General features: G+C 39.9%; 1 protein-coding gene across 1 annotated transcript in view; it reads left to right on the top strand.

Annotated features, from left to right (window-relative positions):
- The first annotated feature begins 2,061 nt into the window (after positions 1 to 2,061).
- LOC136699862 (hippocalcin-like protein 1) overlaps positions 2,062 to 21,861 on the top strand; it is a 30,247-nt gene continuing 10,447 nt past the window's right edge. Inside the window, exon 1 of the mRNA XM_066674905.1 lies at positions 2,062 to 2,454. The gene's annotated coding sequence lies outside the window, so the exon portion shown is untranslated. The remainder of the gene's footprint in view (positions 2,455 to 21,861) is intronic.

Here is a 21,861-nt window from a genome sequence, read left to right on the forward strand (position 1 = left end):
ACTTACAGCCAAGTACTAAACATTACAATGGTTTTCAAAGTAGGGCCTCCTTGTTTCTACAGTAACAGCCCATCTTATCATCTCCAGTCTGATTCACAGGTGCACACTGTTTTTCTGCAGTATGTAACTGTAATGGAATGCTACATAGTTTGTTTACATCATTTTACCCTGTTTTTCAATGGACAGGACCCTAATTGAGCAGATATTATTTGGTTGGTGGATCACGCTCAACGCTGTAGTGACACTGATGTGGTGGTGCTGTGATTGTGTGTGTTGTGCTGGTACAAGAGGATCAGACACAGGAGGGCTGCTGGAGTTTTTAAAGCCCTCAGTGTCACTGCTGGACTGTGAACCACCCAGAAATATCCAAGCAACAGGGTTCTGTGTGTGGCATCCTGTGGGTGAACAGGTTGAAAAGGAGCAAACAATGTATGCATGCCAACATGACGAGTTCTTCCACAGCACTGATCCAGAAAACAGTTTTGAATCCTTTAATGTTAAGAGCAAATTGACTAGAGAATAAAAACAATATCAATGTTCAATGACTTAAAGACTGCACTGGAATAGAGAGACCTAGCAAGAGTTCTATAAAAAGTTTGAGTAATGAAGACCGTTTTGGCCACCTACATTAATGATCTTCTCTTAATAAAGCATCCATATATTCCCCTAGCCAATTCTCCTGTGGGTGTCCAAAAGAACCGGGTGGTATGGCTGGTCTGGTGAACGTCTTAAAGGGACTGCTGCCATGGACACGGACTCTCCTGAGATATATTATATAACATGAATTATGTAGCCCACTTCCTCCATTATCAAATCCTATTAAAAGAAACTGTTCCAGGTCAAGCCATTTTGGGTTTTCTTCAGTGGATCCCAGTAGAGAAGACTTATTTCAGAGTCAGGAAGGTCCTGTTCTTAGAGACTCTGAGAAAAAAATGGATGTACTGACGTTTGTCTTCTGAATCCTAACTTGAAAATGGGAACCAGTGTCATTTTTCTATAACAGGCCAAAACATGTTTTCTTCAACAGGTTTGCCCATATGCTTCAGGGTTGTGATGATTTATTTTATTTGGTTTGGTGTCTATCAGTTTGCTACATTTAACATACATCTTTCTCACCTTTCATCTCAAATCCCCCTGCAGTCAACTACCTGCTGCACCACCCCTGAATCAGAGATGTCAAAGGAAAATAAATAAAGTCAAAAATCAAGCCAAGTCAAAAAACATATTTTCCCTCGTCCATCATGGTTGTTTTGGGATCTGGTCTAAACTGACTCATCTTGTAAAACAGCCTTACATAATTCATATAGTTATATAGTTATATAATTCATAAAGTCATATATTTAAAGCAGTTCATAAAATTATTCATAAGACTGTCATGTGGGCTCATGTTTATAAATGAATCACTCTCAACAGAAGTGAGTGGGACCGGGGAAAATGGCAGTCCATTCATATGTAATTTCAGTCTAAAAACATATTATGTACATTGTGTTATTATTGAGAAAGAAACGCCATATTTATGAAAATATAAATTGACAATGTGTCCTAGATTTAAAAAAAAAACGGCATAACACATGCAAAAGAACTCAGAAGGGACACATGATGAAATCTCTTTATCAGAAGTCAAGAGGATATTTAAACTGATGGTAATTATGAAGATACTTTAAAAAAAAAAGACAATAAAGAAGAATAAGAAAGTCATAATAAATGTGAAAAAAGGTGGCAAAATGAAGAATAATGATGACGATAATGAAAACAAAGAAGAATCATACATAACAAGACACTAAATAAATAAATGTTTTTGATATGATAATGAGGATGGGAAGGGGGCGGAGAAACAATTATGACGAAGATAATAGTTGAATATAAATTAAGAATAACACGATTAAGAATAAATAAAACTATGGTAGAAAAATATGGTGAAGATGATGTAAATATGTTGCTGATTATAAAGAAGTTGATGATAGCGAGGATGTAAAAGACTGTGTTGATAATGATTAAGAAGGACGCGGTTATGAAGATAATGACGGTAAAGAAAAACCGTTAAAGAAGTCGAAGAAAATTATCAGGATGTCGTTACTCCCAGGCCCCGCCCCCTCTCGCTGTGGCGTCCATTCAAAGTTGTGGAGCTGGTGTGGACAGCGCAGTGCTCGGTGAGGCGCAGGTTTGTGGTGGTTCAGGTGAAGGCTTAAGCTCCACAATAAAAACACACACAGCGTCTCAGTGCAGGTCAGCGAGCCGAGAGCAGTACAGTCCTGCCCAGTGTTCTCCCGCTGGTCTGCTTTGAAGGTTTACTCCGCTGTGTTTATGTCTCTTCTGCTCGGGAGTCTTTGAGGAAATGCTCCTGTGGTCCCCGCTACTGTAGAAGAGTGAAGGCGAGGAGCTCGTATGGGTTTCTGGAGGTTTTTGCAGCGTTTTATCGACTTCCAGCTCTCAGAGAAAGTGGACTTGGAGACCGTGAGTAGTCGACACCTGTCACCTCATTCTGTCGTGTACTGGAAGCTTAAAAATATCGACGGGTCTTCCAGAACATTCCCGCGCTTAGACTCGGAGTGAATTTTTGGGTTTTCTGAATTTCACCCTGTGAAGAAACAAAGAGATGCCTAAATATGACTAGGCTTTCAGTCTTTCTTCTTGAATAATCTGACAATATCTTGTGAATAAGCAAATTGAATTTGGTGAAATGTCCCAAGACTTATTCTGTCCAACTGAAACACTGTAAATACAGTTATAGCCCACTGATGTCGACCGAGGCAATAGCCTTCTTATTCTTTTTAGACTTAACGTTGACAGTTTTATTGTTCATTCTATCACCTCCACTGTTCAGACCCATGCTCAATTATAGTTCTACAGTTACAAATTGTAGTCAGTGTGTTGTTCTGCATACATTCTTACACCACATTCGACCTGTCCTTCTATGGCTCATTCCCCAGCAAGACCACCACAAAGCAGGTATTTTTTGTGTGGGTCATTGTCGGTGTTGCAGAAGTGTTGGTGTAGTGTCGTGCTGATATGAGTGGATCAGACATGGCAGTGCTGCTGGAGTTTTTAAACTTTGTGCACCCTCACTGGCCACTGTAGACATTTTATAAATATTTATTGTAGATCACTACAAACAGCACAATTTGTGTTAGTTCTGTCGTCCTTCATCCTTGGCCCTAGGATGGTTTTAAATCCAGCAGTTAAACTGAGTGGTTTAAAAACTCAAGCAGCACTGCTGTGTCTGATCCACACAAAAACAAACGCATCACGACCCCCACAGTGTCATGACCACCCTTTATTTATTTGTCACAACAGCCATGAAGTACAAATGATTCCTTTTTCTGGAGACTTTCCTGGTAGACCATTAAACCTTCCCCATCAGATAATCGGTGATTAAATCTTTCATCTTTGTGAGACAAGAGAATATTCATCTTCATTCCAGTCTAAAAACAAATCAGCAGGTGTCTGCCTACCCTTCCTCTGTGGGTAGGTGACTAGTGCTATGGACCTAAAACGATGTGAAGCTGTTGAAAAGCTGTTACCAAGCAAAGGAAATAGATTAAAAAAATAAATAAATCTAAGAGGCCCATGGTGTTCTCTGAATGTGTGTGAATTATTTGGAATATAAAAAGCAGTAATTACAGCCAACTGCTTTGACTGAATTTTAGACTTGTTGGAAAATGGACAGGTCGCTTGTGGTCTCAATCTACAGTATTTCTAAAGGGTGTGATTTTAAAGCTTGTACCTTTGGGCCAGCAGCAGTGATAGAGAGAGCAAACAAATGCCCAGGTGATAAGCCTCCATTACTCCAGAGTATTCTGTAAACTGGTATAGACTTGTATTATACTGCTGTTTGGTCAGTGTGCGTTTGTTAATATTTTCTGCAATAACTGTAGTGCGTAGGCTGTAGAATCAGACCAGTTTCTATTAGCGTAACATGATTTAGGTTGTGGCATGAAGACAAAACCACAAAGAGTGGTGATAGTGTCACTTTCCCAGACTCTGTCTGGTAGATGATATCGCTGTCACCGCAGAGAGTTGGCATCCGACATCAGTCAGTGACATTTCAAAACATCTTACTGACACAGAAACGGTCCATATTTCTAGAGGCTCGTGTACCCTTCTGTAAAGTCACAAACCACTTCCCACAGGTTCACGCTGTCACTCTGAAGTTCGTGTAGAAACTAAATCTTCCCTGCAGAAGGAACTGCAATGTTTTGATGAAGACAGGGCTGTTATTAGCTTTGCTTTGTTCCGCTTTCTCTCCCCTGTGCCACTTTCTGAAGAAGGAACAGTGCGGAAAACAAGCCTGAAAGCAGTAATGATGCATTTACTGAATATTTGGCTTGATTAGCTTGGGAGAACAGAAGCCAAATTTTCCAGCTTGCTGTCTGGTTATTGTAGGTTTGTATTACATTAGTCTTAAATTAATTTAGTTTATAGATTGCCATGAAATGCTCCAGCGTTTTTAGGGTCAAGCTGTCATGTATCCTTGCTACAGTGGTAAATGAGTTAAAGCCTCCCCAGCTATGGCTTTGGAACAGTGAAACTGTGTACTCTGCTATACACTTAAACACTTGTGTTGGATACAAACAGATTCTCAGAAATTCATTCATTCATTATCTGTAACCCTTATCCAGTTCAGGGTCGCGGGGGTCCAGAGCCTACATGGAATCATTGGGCGCAAGGCGGGAATACACCCTGGAGGGGGCGCCAGTCTTTCACAGGGCAACACAGACAAACACATTCACACCTACGGACATTTTTGAGTCGCCAATTCACCTACCAACATGTGTTTTTGGACTGTGGGAGGAAACCGGAGCACCCGGAGGAAACCCATGCAGACACACCAACTCCTCACAGACAGTCCCACGGAGCAGGAATCGAACCCCCGACCTCCAGGTCCCTGGAGCTGTGTGACTGCGACACTACCTGCTGCACCACCGTGCCACCCTAGATTCTCAGAAATCTAGTGTAAAAACATTCAGAAGAATGGAACATGTTACGGTAAGAACAATGGGGGAAAACTGAAAATGAAGAAACCAAAGATCAGCATGTGATTTGATCAAAGTGTATTAAATATTCCTCACATAAATGTGGGTTACATCACCACACAGGTGCAGGGAAGATATACGACCCAATAATATCAGCTTTTCCCATGCATCGTTAAGTGAAAACACTAATGTTTGAACGTATCTGAGCTCCGGATGTACTTTGTGGTACAGAAATGAAAACGTATTCTGCTGCCAGATTCAAGAGGAAATTGGAAGAGAAAGGGAAAAGAAGAGGAAGATTATGTAATTGGTGAGTTTACCCCACGACTGTAGCCCTCTTCTATTAAAAACATGGACTGAGGTATCTCAACTTTCTCACCCGCCGGCTTTAATTAGGTACTGTCTTAAAGGTAAAAGCAGAAGTGGAAGAATGGACTAGGAAAATGATTGGTGAGAGGTCAGATGCTGAGAGAGAAAGAGTGTAGTATCTTTGTACAAGCAGATGTACTCAAGCCTTTTTAGCTTGGAGGGCTCTCATGAAGCACTGATGAGCTTGCAGTCACACCTAATTTCTAAAGCGTGAAATCCCCACACAATAGGACTGATTTTTCTCTCTAATAGCTTTTTACTTGCTTTGGGCCTGCTTCTAACCACGAGAACCCATTAATGAAAAATGTGGCTTATGTAGGTGGTTAATTTGCATTTGCTATTAAGGTCAGTTCAAGTCAAATCACCCAGAATTCTCCAGAAGAGGATTCCAAAGGACTCATCACTGGCTTAAAGGCTCTCGTAAACATATTTTTTTCTCTGGGAAAGAAGCTTGTTGTGTTGTGCTTGTGTGATGAGGTGGGAGTGGGTACACTGTAGGTCTAGGGAAGATTTAAAGTGCCTTGCATAACACAATTAATCATCCTAATGTACTGAACCATATCAGTTAATTGAACATGTTATTTTTAACAGCGCAATTTTTTACTGTTCAGCAATCCTACAGTATTTCCAGACCCAATTTTCATACCCTAATTCACAAACAGCAGCTTCAGATTAATTCAGAGCAGTCTTTGTGGTGTATTATGGAAGGTGCCAGCACCCGGTGATTTGTCGTGGAAGGACCCAAGAGGACGCTTGTTTGCTTAATTGTTTGTAGATTAATAAGAAGGTTTGTAATTTTTATAATGTCCTTGTGCTTTGCTTCCAGACAATCAATGTTTAATCACATTTCTGAAGGCAAATCAAATGTTATAGAAGATGAAATCAAGACACTATGGGAATGGATTCAACTTGAAATGATTAACACGTTGATGTGCAGAAAGAAGCTCTCGGGTCTTCTTTTAGGAGTACAACGTGGGTCAGATGAGTGACCAACACACACTGGATGTCTCTGGAAGAAAATGTGCCAAAGGCAAATTCAGTGAAACAGAATTACAAATGAATGAATCTCTGTGATTGAATAGTGACCTGTCAAAGGATGCTTCCTGCCTTATGTCCAGTGAGTTAGGGTAGTGTCCAGACCCACTACAACCCTGAACTGAACAAGAATTTAGAGATGAACTAATAATTAAGTGAATGGCTGAATTTCTGCCAGTCCGCATGTTGTATCTTTTTGTAAAGCTTTTGACAACAACAGCCATCACAAGATTTGAAGAAATCAAAACACTCAGGATTGCACAAAGGGTGGAAGCCTATTTTTGATTTTCGATTTGTTTATTTGAATTATTGTTATTATTATTATTCTTATATGAAATTATATAAAGTAACAACTAGTTCATAAATATGTCATCCATTACTAAAATTGTAGTGCATCCACTGATTTATATATATATACTTTTTTTTGCATGTAGCATACTGTGAACTTCCAATTTCAAAACTTGAAGGAAAAATAAATACATGTTTAATATACAGTTAGAGAGGGGATTGTTTAAAGCATGTTATTTCGTTACCAGCGGCACGGTGGCACAGCAGGGAGTGTCGCAGTCACACAGCTCCAGGGGCTTGGAGGTTGTGGGTTCAATTCCCGCTCCAGGTGACTGTCTGTGAGGAGTGTGGTGTGTTCTCCCAGTGTCTGTGTGGGTTTCCTCCGGGTGCTCTGGTTTCCTTCCACAGTCCAAAGTTGGTAGGTGGATTGGCGACTCAAATAGTGTCCGTAGGTGTGTGTGTGTGTCTGTGTTGCCCTGTGAAGAACTGGCGCCCCCTCCAGGGTGTATTCCCGCCTTGCGCCCAATAATTCCAGGTAGGCTCTGGACCCACCATGACCCTGAACTGGATAAGCGCTTACAGATTATGAATGAATTTCTTTACCAAATCTGTGGGGTTCCTGGTCATTGAAAAACAGGGTGTAAGTGGGAAAAGAAAGTATGCAGAGCAACAGATGGACTCTTGTCTAATAGAACTGCAGTGTGCTTCTGTTTGGACAGTGGAGCTGAGAGAATGGAGAGTGATTGTAGAAACAAGGAGGTGGTCATAATATTTGGCTTTGACCATGTAGCTCCTAAATGAGCCATTTTCAATATTTTTGAGAAAAATTAAAAATATTTAAATGTTGTATATAACATAATATTTTTACAATGCAGATTATTATTTATATCTTTTTAGGATTATGTATGAAGTAACGTGAATGCACTATATCCCAGCATCACTCAAATGGTTTACTCTTCTGGAACACTATGAGTACCTCATTAAATATAATTTTAGTTCAAATTAAGCATCTGCTATGTAATCGCTGTTTACGGCAATATTCTCCCCGTTGTTTGACTGCCATTTCCACCTGCTAGGAATGCCTCCTCTAATCACAGTACTTTTCAAACTGCTTGAAGGGGAGCACAAACTGATAATTACACTATGTTGCTAGCTAAGAAATGCCTGTGTTGGCTAGCATCCCACTGAGTGATGGGATGACCTTCCTATCAACCTAGAGAGAGTGCACCCAATTATCATCTGTTGGGGACCTGACTTTCTCCTGGGAGTTGTGTTCATTAAGACTAGTGTGCAGAAAGCTTGGCTAATGTATCCTCTTATGTTCGTACAGTTGATTAATAGAGACTAATATTTTTATGCTTGCTGCCAGAGAGCACTGAAGCACAGGTTTGGATTTGTATTGCAAGTTTGTAAAGGTTTGACCTGCATGACAACCAGGAACAAGGCAGTGTCCTTAAATGTCAGGCAATGTCACCCAGACTGCCTGGAGAAATGTTGCAGTCAGGAAACAGTGTAGATGTGTGTGTATGCTCACTAATGATTAACCGCCCTGCATGACTGCAGTGGAGCACTACAGTTCAGGACAAAGAGAGTCTGTCTCAAGCCTGCTTCGTGTCTGTCAATGACATTTATTCCCGCTGAGCCAGAAACATTCTCCTGCTGAATTCTGTATTTGCTTTTCAGCTTTTCATACCAAAGTGGGTTTATTCCCCATTCGAATGTGTTGGTTTTTGTGTGCATTGATATGAAATCCTGAACAAACTAAAATCATTAATTGCTGTATACTCACAGAAAGGTAGAACTAAGCTGTCACTGTGGAGGAATCCTCCAGTGTATATCTTCGCTATGGATCATAATTTTACCAGATTCCATTGGAATTATTTTGCAAATTGCACTGACTCCTTTTGTTACCTTTCCAAACTTTTCTCTTTATTTATCTATATCAGAGGTGTCAAACTCATTTTCACAGAGGGCCACATAAACATAACGGTTGCCCTCAAAGGGCCAGATGTAACTATAAAACACATGTAATGTAGACTAAATGTAAGTACTCTTTAATGTTAAATAACACTGAATTTATTACTTATTCAACTTATAAATATTTGCATATATGTAAAAATACGTTTACTTGTTGCTCTGTTAACATAAATCCTGTTAATTTGTCGGGTTAGTTGTGTTGCCAGGTTTGCCATTTTTAAATGTCTGTATCCAGTCGGAACACACCTGCTCACAGACCTTCAGCATACACTGCTTCAAAAATGCACCCTCTGAAAAAGACTTAGACGCGCGAGTGATTTGTTTAGCTACAATAAAGCTAGCTTTCACAGCTGCATCGTTTTGGGCCGTAGATCTTATGAACATATTTTGCGAACATTTTTCTTTTCCTGGACATTTTGAGATCAATATTTGTAGCTATTTCTTAATTCCACTTGTTGAAAAAAAAACATCGAAGAGGATACACTGCAATCTAGTGGTGGAATGCTGTCACTTGGCGGGCAACATGCATTGTGGGAAATGGAGTTTAAGGTCAATGCATGCTTTAGAATTCGTGGTGGAATAATTAATAATTAGGTCTAAAAGCATGCATTGACCATAAACTCCATTTCCCACAATTCATGCCGATTGTTACCTGTGAAGCGACAGCCACTAGATTGCAGTCAGTCAGATCTCTTAAGCTCTTGCAGGCCACATCAAATAACACGGTGGGCCTTGAGTTTGACACGTGATCTATATTAAATCATTACTTTTTTAGTGAAATGTTGATGTATTTTAGTGTGTAACATTGTTGCCTTTCCCTTTGTCAAAACTCCTAAGATTTCCAGAGTGAGTGAAAATATTGTGCATTTAAAAGACACAAAATGTACAAGACTGTATCTGAAGGTAACTGGGAGAACAGACAGACAGACAGAGCATTTATTGGGAAGATAGAGCAGCTTGGGTGGAAATATAGTAGACTGTTGAGGGGGGTGGGGCAGAAGGGACAAAAGATGAGACGAGAATATGAGAGAAAAAGGAGATTTGAAAGAGACAAAAAGAAAGATCAGATGGAGAGAACAGATGGGTAGAAAAACAACAGTGAAGTATAGAGGGGGAGAAAGGTTGGGTGGATGTTAGAGCAACAGGAGGAAAAACAGGACACTGGCAAGACAGAGTCCACTGGTCCTTTATTCATGCTAATGAAGCACAACCTAACTTGAGCTTGAAAGAGGGAGAGAAAATAACAGGTAGAAAAACAGGAATAGAAACAAGTAGAGAGACGGAGAGAGCACCCAGGGAGAAAAAAACAAGAGACTGGAAAGAGGGATTGAAGTGAGATTAAAGGATAAGGGGGAAGATAACAAAACGGACTGAAAAAACTTAATGTAGAACTACAGAGTGATTCAATAGCTGTGCAATAACTGAAGAAAGCTGTGTGATATGTTAATCTCTTACACACACAGGCGCATGCACACGCTGCAGGATGTTTCACACCTCATAGGAAATCTTCCATGCTTAGACAAGGCGCCACTCTTCCTTTGTCGTGGTTTCTGTGCAGTCATTTATAGAAAGGGAGCTTCTCTTGACTCTCTGGCAGGAAATGGGGAAGTTCACCACAGACATGGCTGATTTTTCAAGCAGAATGTTGGAAATGGTGGGCAGGTTTTTCTGAGGTGTTGATCAGCTTACAAATATTAATTTGAGCATCTCTGATTGATGGTTTGTGTGAAACCATTTGAGAGACAGCAATGAAGCCATTACACCCACACCCTTGAAATTCCTGTTTTAATCTTTTCCAATGCAAAGATTAAATGTTTCATTTCAAATGTTTTCAATGTTTACTCAGCGGTAATAATGTGGGATGAGCTATCGTTTAATCAACGCTGCAGGCCAAAAACAGTGGATGGGTTTAGTACAGAGCGGTTGCGTAAGATCTTGCAGGTCCTGAACTTGTTAATTACGAAGCAGTTGCTCTTGAAGGAACTGGAAGACAGTAGAAGTTGTAATGTTTGCAAAAAGTTAACTTCATTATTATTCAAATTGATTGCTGTTCATGTTGGAAGCAAATGCATCATGACTTCTCAGCTATTATTACAATAGATTATGATGTTCCAGAAAAGCTGCATATGGGTCTAAGCGGTAAAAAGCCCTCTCCACCAGCACTTGGCTGTGGAGCATTGAAACTGGCTTTCTCTGGAGTGATTGAGATCTGTCCTATGCCTCTAACCTGAGCTAAAGTGGCTGTTGTGATCTATTACTTATCACGCAGCGTTATTACCTGACCACACTAATGTGCGTCACATTCCCTTCAGCTGTGTTTCAGTATCCGGTGTATAGTCTACCTATTAGAGTAAAAGCTGGTACTGCAATACAGGGGCAACAACACGGTAATACTCTTGATTTCAGTAGACATTTTGGAAAAGGTGATGTATGCACACTTTTGGACATACAGTGTTTATACGCAACCTGCAAAGTATTGTATTTGTCAAAGCAGATATTACACAGACATTAATGGTTTCTTTTGTCCTGCCAAACCATTGTTGGTTTATCTCATTTCAGAGATCTTGATGAGTTCTTACTGAAAGGCTGAATGGCCTTCCTGATCGTTTCAGGTAAAGCTCTGTAGAGGATTCCCATCAGTCACATTAATGTGAATGGGCACTCTGTAGAATAGCAGTGTATTACAATAAGGTGCATGATCCTCTCACATTTTTCTATGTAGCTTAGGTTCTTCAAGAGATCATCTATAAAATGCTTCTGACATGTTCCTGACATGTTTAAATATCTTATTTATTAAAAATTAATGTCTCCAGAGCTATGAAAGTATATCAACCTTGTGTCAACACAAGACCAAATGCCGTATTTTCATCAGTCTACGAACATAAAAAATCTGGAGCTTGCTAAAGGTCACTGGAGCATAAATTGTAACCTAGTTCTGTGGTCAGCTGAGACTAAAATAGAGGATAATAGCCATGAACAGCAGGAGCTAAATTCTATGTCAAAAATAGGAATAGTTACAGTGGTTATGTGATGCAGAACGGTTTTGCATCCGTAAGTAAAGACCACTCATCTGGACATACTGTGTTTGTTCAAGCCACATATTCAAAACGTAGTGCTAGAAAGCTCACCAGGAAAAAGGGAACTGAACATATCATTTCAGCATTAAGGGTCTAACTCTGGCAGCCAGTTACAGAATTTATTTTAAGACATTTCTTGCTGTCTAGAGACTGCTTAGTAGTTTAGGTCCAAAATACATCTCTGATCCACTGTAAAAATCCAAATTTATCAGACCTCTTATTTTTTATGTAAAGCACTTTGAATGGCTGGTGTACGTGGTGTGTGCTGTCTCAGGTCTGTTGAAGAATATCTCAGATGTGTTCTCTGACTTCACCAACCATTATATGCTGCTTTTATCATGGCGGTATAAGTAGGCAATACAGTAAACCGAGGGGTGCCATTCATTTTAACAATGCACTCTCAAAATAGTCATTTTATGTGTATGTCTGGTTTTCTTGCTGCCTGAGCAGAGGTAAACATTGCTAAGCAGTTTGCTTCTAGTAATACAAGGGACAATCTTTCTGGCAGTGCATATCTATTGGCCCAAAGGAAGGCTCCAGAGTGTGTTTTGCCTGGTATGGGTATGTGTGTGTGCCTGCTGTTGGTATCAGGTGGTCCATACTCCATGCAGCGGAGTTTTGAGCACTGGTCAGGTTACGCTCACTGCATTGTGAGTTGACCTGGTTGAGTGAATACCTTAGGACATGCATTAATGATGAGAGCTTTGACTGACTTTTCTTGTAGTTCTCTCTCTCTCTTTCTCTCTCTCTCTCTTTTTCTCTCTCTCTCTCTCTCTCTCTCTCTCTTTCTCTCTCTCTCTCTCTCTCTCTCTCTCTCTCATTTGTTCTTTGTGTCTGTCTGGGACCAGATGGTGAGAAAGAGATTGCTAAAGGGGTTCAAGATGGTGGGATAAATGCATTGCTGTTTGATGTGCACATACGGTTGGCAGAGATCGTTGCTTGTTTAGGTGTTGATGGATGTGTGCTGTACACAATAGGTACTGGATAATTACCAGTAGTTTTTTGTACTACCAATATTATTGATTCCAAATATGAAGACAAAAAAAAAACATCTGGTAAATATTCCACAAATATGTTTTCAAAAGACCATGACCAACATCTAAAGTATGGCTTGGTTCACAAGATTTTTGTACTATATCATTATTTATAGTACTATAGTATAATATATATAACTATATATATAGTTATAGTATATTAATAATGATTTTTTTTATGACATCCAGTGATGCTGAAAATTTTATCATATATCATGTTGAGAAAGGGGCGGCACGGTGGTGCAGCAGGTAGTGACGCGGTCACACAGCTCCAGGGACCTGGAGGTTGTTGGTTCAAGTCCTACCTGTGTTTGTGTGGGAGTCTTCTGGGCGCTCCGTTTTCCTCCCACAGTCCAACAACACATGTTGGTAGGTGGATTGGTGACTCAAAAGTGTCCATATTAATTGTGGGTTCTATTTTCTCTGATTTGTTGGATTGGTTCAGGAATTCATGAACTCCGATTAGTTAAGAGGGAACTAGAAATGGCAATGTGTGTTTGTCTGTGCCTTTGGGGAGACACCATCATAGTTTGTGTGGTGTCTCTTTTATTGGTGAGAAAGATCCCATTAGCAACCTTTTTTTGTCTTCTTCTTTTTCAAAAAACCGACTAGTGACCAATCTAGTGATTTTTCTGCTGTTAGTGGAGACATTTGGAGACTTAGACGTGGAAGCACATATCGTTCTTCATTTACTCAACACACAGTGGGTGCTGCCGTGAGCTAGCTTTTCTCCTGCGGTGTTGCTATCAGTGTGTGAAGAGTGGGAGAAGAGGGTTGCATTGACAATCCAACACAATGGGCAGCACTTTGAACACATTTTATAAGTGGTCGGAAACTTCTAAATAACTCATGAAAGAATAAAGTTATGTTAAAACCAAACACCATTGTTTTTCTTGTGAAATTCCCAATAAGTTTGATTTGTCACATGACCCTCTTCCCATTGAAAAAACAAAAGTTGGATCTAAAATGGCCGACTTCAAAATGGCCACCATGGTCACCACCCATCTTGAAAAGTTTCCCCCCTCCTATATACTAATGTGCCACAAACAGGAAGTTAAAATCACCAACCATTCCCATTTTATTAAGGTGTATCCATATAAATGGCCCACCCTGTAGTCAGAGCAGAGAGGAGACCACAACCTCTTCACTCTGTGTCCAAATGGAGATGAATTGTGCATGCCCTAATCCGCCGATGATCCCACCCTGGCTTAAAGAATGGGATGTATATGTATCTCCAATGTCACAAACTGTGTACAGTCAAACAAACTGAATCCATTGTGGTTCAAGTGGAATATGCATCAGATGAAATGTAACAGCGAGGATTTGTAGCTTTAGTGTTTTGTTTTGTTTTTAAAAAAATCTGTTTGGACGATTACATTGTTAACTGTTATAATTTTCATCATCAGGGTAAAATCAGTATTGCACAAACCTAGTTCACCATACATGAGGTGTGTAGGGCTCTAAGCTACAAAGCTGACAGTGTGCAATATCATGTCATAATGATGAACTCTGCATGTTGTGAACATAATTTAAAAAGCACTCTGGCTTCTTTACACTACATAATCAGTCACCCCACCACGGTGGACCTTACGGGAGAGTGCGCCCGCTCTGTCAAATCTGTGAACTGCTGTGTTCCAGATGTCTTCACTCTCAGTGTCTCAGTAAATACAGAGACAATTTAATCCCTCAAATTTCAATGAGATGCTCTCTGAAGCATGACATAATCCAGTTTATTATCAGCAAACTAACATCTGCATTGGACTTGTTCGTGTGCTTATGTTAGCCTTTAGCCTAGCCTGCATTCTTCCACTCTTCTTCCACATTCTGCCTTTAGTTCTTCAATTTCAGTGTGATTCCAGGCAAGACTGTGGTCTCATTTGGGTAAGAATGTGATGACATAGACATACATTCTCTTCAAGAGGCATTGTTTCAAATTTGCAAATACCATTTTGCATTTGTTATAATTCAGATTCAGAGAGAATTGTTTCTTGTTTAAAATATGGTGAATAAGCTACAACAGTATTATTTGTTTAGAATTTGAAACATTAATAGCTTGGTGAAGATTTTGTTAAAATTATACTAAAAATGTATGTTGTTTTACATAATTTCACTTTACAATTTTTTTTTTTTTAGTTTCAAATATTGGGAGGAAAATATGATTGATTACCCCAGAATCTCAAATCAAAATAAATCAGGGGCAGAGGGTATATGTATATTGCTAATAATACTATTACCGTTTGCATAATTTAATGTAGTTCCTTGGGTTTAATGTTACATCTAGGACATGCTTTGTTAAAATACCACAAGGACCCAAAAACACAGTAACATTCTTGCCCAGTGTAAACAGCCCTTTAGCCATTTTTTCATTCAATTTTCATTTTCACCACATTTTAATCCTTAAACATACTTCTCCACACTTGTTTATTGCAGCACAGCACAAAAAACTCACAACATTGTCTTTTGTGTTCTCACATAAACATAGGTCCAGTGCTGTGATTGGAGAGGCCAAGAGGTTGGACAATATGTATATTTTCTTTTTTCTAAATGTCAAAATGCCTCATTTTAGCCTATGTTTACTCATTTGGCAGCTCACAGAATTTGACTGGGTGGTCTTATGTCTTAGTTTGTGGGTTGGTATGGACTCCAGATCCCAATATTAATATGTAAATGTTTGAAAAAACTGATTTGCTTTCTTTCATAATATGCCCCTCTTAACAAATTGTCCATCCATTATTCGTAACAGAAACAAAATGTCAGGTTAACAGGAGCTGGCTAAACTTTATCTTGTTCTCCTCAGTCAGCTCCTTCAGATGTGTGCTTACTGGCAGTAAGTTTTGTATCGTAACCCAGTTTTTGTAACAATATTTTCTTTGTGTTCCAGTTTGTCCAAAGTAAAACAGAGTGAGATTATTATGTTGTGAAAGGACGTGTTTTTCAGACAGGCTGTCTAAACAGAGACAGCAGTTTTATCTCACACTGAGGGTCCATCACAGTGTGGAATCGAGTTCAAAGCTTTGTAGTCAACTCTCAATTCTCAAATGCCTGGAATCAGAGCATCAGTTATTTTTGAGATGGATCCCCAGGCCTACAGTTTGTTTAAACAAACTGTGCCTAACTATAAAAGCCTTTACTTTTCTTGAAAGTATTTACCATAAGTTTGACAACATTTCTGTGAGAATGTAATGGCATTCAGCCACAAATCATAGTGAGGTCTTGAACTGATGTTGGACCATTGTTTTAATAGCAGTTGCAACTCATCCCAAAAGTTTAGAATAAAGCTCCTTTACACCAGAGAAAGCTGTTCCATTGCTCCACCACACAGGGCTTTATACCCCTCTGGCCAGTATTGCACTGGAAACTGTTAACAAAGGGTCATGTATAAAGGTTCACCATAGTATTCAACTCAAAGGTAAGTGCTTTTCTGTGAAGATTAGTGATGTACTCAACATCTTGATCCACACTGAAACAAATGTATCAGTTGAACTACCTGACAGGGCAGAATTGGGTAGGCCCAATTCACATAGCTTCCATTAGCAACCTATGATAATTTGGCTACCATTATCTCTCCAAATTTCCATTTCTAATGGGCCATTTTACTACAGGCTTCCTCTATAGAGAAGACCTATTCAACCAGACAAGTAATCATTGCATTCAAATGATTCTTTGAGCAATCGTGATTGTATAAAACAATACTGCCTTCATTACCCTGCTGAAAAAAAATAAACAGTGACTATGACTGTGCTGGTTGACCACAATGCCAGCATCCAAAACACAACACGGTTTTGCTGGTAGTTGGTCTGTGCTGGTTCTTGTTTGAATAACCATTTTAGGGCATAGTTTGAAGGGGATGATTCAGATCATTTAATATCTGACAGCACTGTTCCCTTTGGGATGCATTTCTTTTTTTTCTGACTCTTTCTGCAGTGAAAATCGTAGGAGAATGCAGGTGGTGTTCATACATATGTGGGCTCCCTTTGCACTCATTGTATAATTGTTCAAGGTGTCAAACCTGCTTGAGAAACAAAAGTAAAGGTGACTGACGTGTGAAAAGAAAACTTTTAATAAATGTGTTTCAGCGCAGCCGGAGTTCCTCAGATGAAGGTCACACATGGCTGGTGAAGTGTGAGGAGCAGAGCGAGAGAAAAGCCGGCCCAGATGACAGCTTGGGTTCCTCTAGTGTAGTGCAACAGCCTGTGAGTGGGAAGGAGTTCATTGCCACAATGAAGCCGCTCAGAGGGAGTTAATAAAGACCAAGAGCCTGGGGAAAGCACACATTACAAAACCTAGTGAATATAAAAATATTTTAAATGATCTCCCTGGTTAAAAGCTCTATAGGCTAATCCCAAATGCATAAAACTGGCCGTTAAGACAGACTCCTGTTAATGAGCCTGATTCTGTCTTATGTAAATGTTTGTGTGCGTTTAGAAAATGTAACTTTATACTTGTTTGTCTCTTAGAGCAAAATGCTGTTTATGTTGAATTTAATGAACTTGATTCAAAAGCTATTTTTTGTTTATTTTTTCAAATATTCTAATGTGAGAGTAGGTAATTTTATAGAAACCAGCAAATGTAAGCTATAGTTTTTTAACATATTCAACTAAAAAACCCACCTCTTACTATCAGCATCTTCCAAAACTACTCCCCTACAACACATGAACATGCACTGGCTAACTACAGTTGGAGAAGTTTGGTATACAGACAGGTAGGCCATTAGAGGCTTGTCCCTGATTGCATTCTTTATTTTTTAACAGTCCTGCAGCTGGCAACTGCTATTCATTTTTCTTTTTTATTACCAGTGCTTCTGATTTTTTCGAGACCTAAATGTACAGAAAAATGGCCTGTTTCAATTTGATGTCTGTAGAACATGTTACCTTTATATCGACTTATTACACTAGGCTAAGGCTTTTACCCGGACATGTCCTCTTTTTCAGACTTAAAAAAAATATCCGGGCGGAATTTCACAAACGTCCGGGATTTTGTTTTTCTAGAGTTTACATAGAATTTCGAGAAGCTTTTCGTTCACAAACTAGTCCCGCCCTCCCCTACTCCGTTTGGTTCGCTAGAGTGAGAAGGAGGTGTGGTGAAGTAGCCTAAAATCTTCTGATTGGACGGTCTGACTGTAGAGCTACCGTTATTGGTCGATAACCTTCTCTGTAAACATTTAATTGGTCAGTCTGCACGTCAGTAGTCCTTGTTTACGTCAGGCAAAGCTCATGTACCTACCCTCATCTCGAGCAGCTATGCTGAAATGTAAATGTAAGTTCTCGGGTGAATTAAAAAAGAAATTCCCATGTTTTGTGTTCCCCAAAGACAATGTCCTTGCTTAATTTGTGTTGAGAGGTTTCATACCACTTGCACTGCCTGCACCACATTTTCATCATTATTGTTAGTGCTGTCCTGATCTGTGGCATGTCTGACAGTGGAAAATCCACATAGTAAAAATTGAATATGAGCACATTGTCAAGCTGTTGCCTTAAGCTTTTCTTAGATAAATGTGTGCATGTGTGTGTTTGTTTGTGTTAGACATGCATAGTTTGTAATTTGTTATTGCAACATTAGCCTTATCAATAACCTCTAACCAGTTGCAATGATTTCACTGTGTGCTAAGAGCCTCTTATCAAATGGTATTTTGTAACATGTATATTGGCATATCCAATCCTCATGAGTCCACTTTTTTCTTGTGTTTATTGAATTATATTGTGTTTATTTAATTCTATTATTCACCTCCACCATACAGTAAGCTAAATTACAGTAGCATAATTATTCATTCAATCATTGTAACTGCTTATCTGGTTCAGGGTCGTGCTGGGTCCGGAGTCTACCTGGAATCACTGTTCGCAAGGGGGGAGTACACCCTGGAGGGGGCGTCGGTCCTTCACAGGGTGACACACTCTCAAACACTCACACCTATGGACACTTTTGAGTCACCTCTCCACCAACCAATGTGTGTTTTTGGACAATGGGAGGAAACCGGAGCACCCGTAAGAAACCCACGCAGATACAGGGAGAACACACCAGACTTTATGTTATAAATTATGTTTGCTTACTTTGTCTTCTAAAAAGTAAATTAGATCATTAAGCTCATACCGTTTAGGTTCCTGTGTTTTTAATCAGGGCAGGACGTTGGCGCACCAGGTAGTGTCGCAGTCACACAGCTCCAGGGGCCTGGAGGTTGTGGGTTTGATTCCCGCTCTGGGTGACTGTCTGTGAGGAGTTGGTGTGTTCTCCCTGTGTCTGCGTGGGTTTCCTCCGGGTGACTGTCTGTGAGGAGTTGGTGTGTTCTCCCTGTGTCCGTGTGGGTTTCCTCCGGGTGCTCTGGTTTCCTCCTACAGTCCAAAAACACACATTCGTTGGTGGTTTGGCGACTCAAAAAGTGTGTGTGTGTGTGTGTGTATTCCCTTGCACCCAATGATTCCAGGTAGGCTCTGGACCCACCGTGACCCTGAACTGGATAAGGGTTACAGATAATGAATGAATGAATGTTTGCTTTTAATCAAAAGATTATTAAAATATTATTGCACTTTTTATATTAAATATTATTGCGCTTTTCCAGTTTGGATGTAAAGGAATTTTAATTGCTCATTAAACAATCAGCGCATTCCTACTGTATTTTCACTATCATACAGAACTTGTGTGGGAATTGTGCATCACTTTGGGGGTGTTTGTCATAGTCATTCCCGAGCAGACAAGCACTTCCCACACCACCATGGAAATACAGTCATATTTTTTCACACTCTGCTCTTGTGGGAGTAAAATGTCTGCCTGCGGCCTCCAGTGCTTACTGTCCTATAGCATAGTTGCATATAATAGTTGTATTTTTAGAGATGGAGAAAACCCACTCTGGAAAGGAAATGCAGAACAATCTTCACACTATGGCCCTCCTGTGAGATTCATTAAGTACAGAGTTATCTAACTTCTTCAGAAAACTTCTGCAATGATATTATCCACATATCATTGAATACACCATGTCCTTCATAGTCTGGCAATTAATGATGATTTATCCTCATTTGTACTGTGTGTGTGTGTGATGGGTGGATATCCTCTGGGAGCTGTGATCCCTGCTCAATAACTCTTTCCTTTCCTGGAGAAGTCCTTGGCTTAGGCCAAGTCAACAGCAGGAAAAGGAATAGCCTATTGTTATCCACAAATCCACAGGATATTTGAGGTGGGTGTTTTTTTTCCCCCCACATCCTGTTGTTCTTCTGCCCTGTTGTTCCATAATGAACACACCTTTAAGGACAATAAAATGCAATTATTTAAAGTTCTTGCAAATTGAATCATTCCCAGTTCTACCTGTTAAGACACGACTCCTTTAATATCATAGTGCTATCATTTGAGAGGGAAAAAGCAGCATGTGTTTCCTCTAAGACACGTGAAGCCAGCCATAACATCTTTTCTCAACTGCCACCAACATAATGCCACAGGAAAGCTCAAAATGTTCCGTATCTGCCCAATCCTGTTATGTTAGCTAACAGACACCTCCTTTGACTTCCATTGGGTGAGTGAGTGAGGCCAAATGTGCCTCTTGGACTCTGATTCACAGATGGATGAGACACTCACAAAAGGGACACTGCTTAGACAGTTGTGGCACTCTGGCGCCCATGGTGTCCCCAGAGAACTTGTTAGAAGATTAACACCAAAAGATGAATCTATCAAAGGCATTACACCAGGGCCAATAGCGTGTACATGAAATTAGTGAAGCATGTTGCTCAGTCCACAGGATGCAAACAAATTGTCTGTGAGGTGCAGTTTGAACTTGAACTTACACTTGTTTTTCATGTTAAACATCAGACCCTTCCTGTGATGTCATGTACCTTTTAGTCCTTGGCAGTTTTTCTGTGGCTTTTTTGTTGTTCATACTGATATCAGAATTATAATATATTGACCAAAATTAGAAGTATATGTAAATAAATATACAGTGGAACCTCTACCTACGAACTTGATCCGTTCCGTGACCCGGTTCGTAAGTGGAAAAGTTTGTTTCTCGAGTCAGTTTTCCCCATTTAAAATAATGGAAAAGCAATTAATGCGTTCCAGCCCCCACCCCGAAAGTCACCCTTTTTGCACTGATATATGTTTACAACACTCTCAAATTAGTAAAAAAAAATACATGTAGCCTTACTAAAAATAAAAGAGAAATAGAGTGGTAACAGTAATAAAAAAGTAATAATAAAGTTGTAAGTGGTTACACATCGCTTCCTTGAAGACGTGACGACTGGCTGGAGGAGTAACACAGGCCCTGGCTGTATGACGGGAGGTGGGGGGTGGGTGGAATAAAGGAGAGTAGGTGGGTGAATGTCGGGAGACGAAGCGTAAATACGTCTTAGCACGAATTTCGATGTCTGCTATTTACACTAACGCTAAATTGCTAAAACTACTATTTCCTAATCTTAAAAGCTCACTCAAGTCTGAGCGCTGAGAGACTCGCCTATTGAGGTCAGTGGCCATTTCCAGCCGCTGGCTCAGCGGAGGCTCGGGTTCGTTTCTAAAGTCGTGGTTCTTTGGTGGAGGCAAAAAATATTCAAATGCCCAGTTCCTATCTTGGAATGTTCGTTAGTATAGGCGTTCGTTAGTAGAGTATTTCACTGTATTGTGAAATAAATTGTGGCTGTATCATCCAGCTCTAGGTTCAAGCTCATTTTTTCTCACTTGCAACCAACCTCCCAGTAACATAAATGTTTTCTTTATGCTGTCTGTCTGTCTATATTAACTGCAAATTGTAAGCATCTTTGGGTCCTTGAAATGTGCTTTTATTAATGTAATTCATTATTCTTCTTATTATTATAGTTTAAGAAAACTACCACTGTTTTCCCCATCATTATGCAGATAACAGCTGGTACTCTTTAAGTCTGCAGTAGGTAGTGTGAAGTTAATTTGTAATTTGGACGTCAGTGTATTCACAGTGGTCTTTATGAATCATGGTTGGGCCACGATTCCCTGAATTACACCACAGAGCTATTACCATCATTAGCCTTGAGAGCCTTCGACAGAGTGGAACTGAGCTCTGTGCAATTAACTCTGTCCCCCTGGACACATCTCTTCCTTAGATCAATATTCACATTTTCTCCCTCTTGATTTTGCGTGGCGGGGGATCAGTAGGCTGGCGAG

The sequence above is a fragment of the Hoplias malabaricus genome, chromosome 1 (assembly GCF_029633855.1).
Source record: "Hoplias malabaricus isolate fHopMal1 chromosome 1, fHopMal1.hap1, whole genome shotgun sequence".
NCBI classification, from domain to species: domain Eukaryota; kingdom Metazoa; phylum Chordata; class Actinopteri; order Characiformes; family Erythrinidae; genus Hoplias; species Hoplias malabaricus.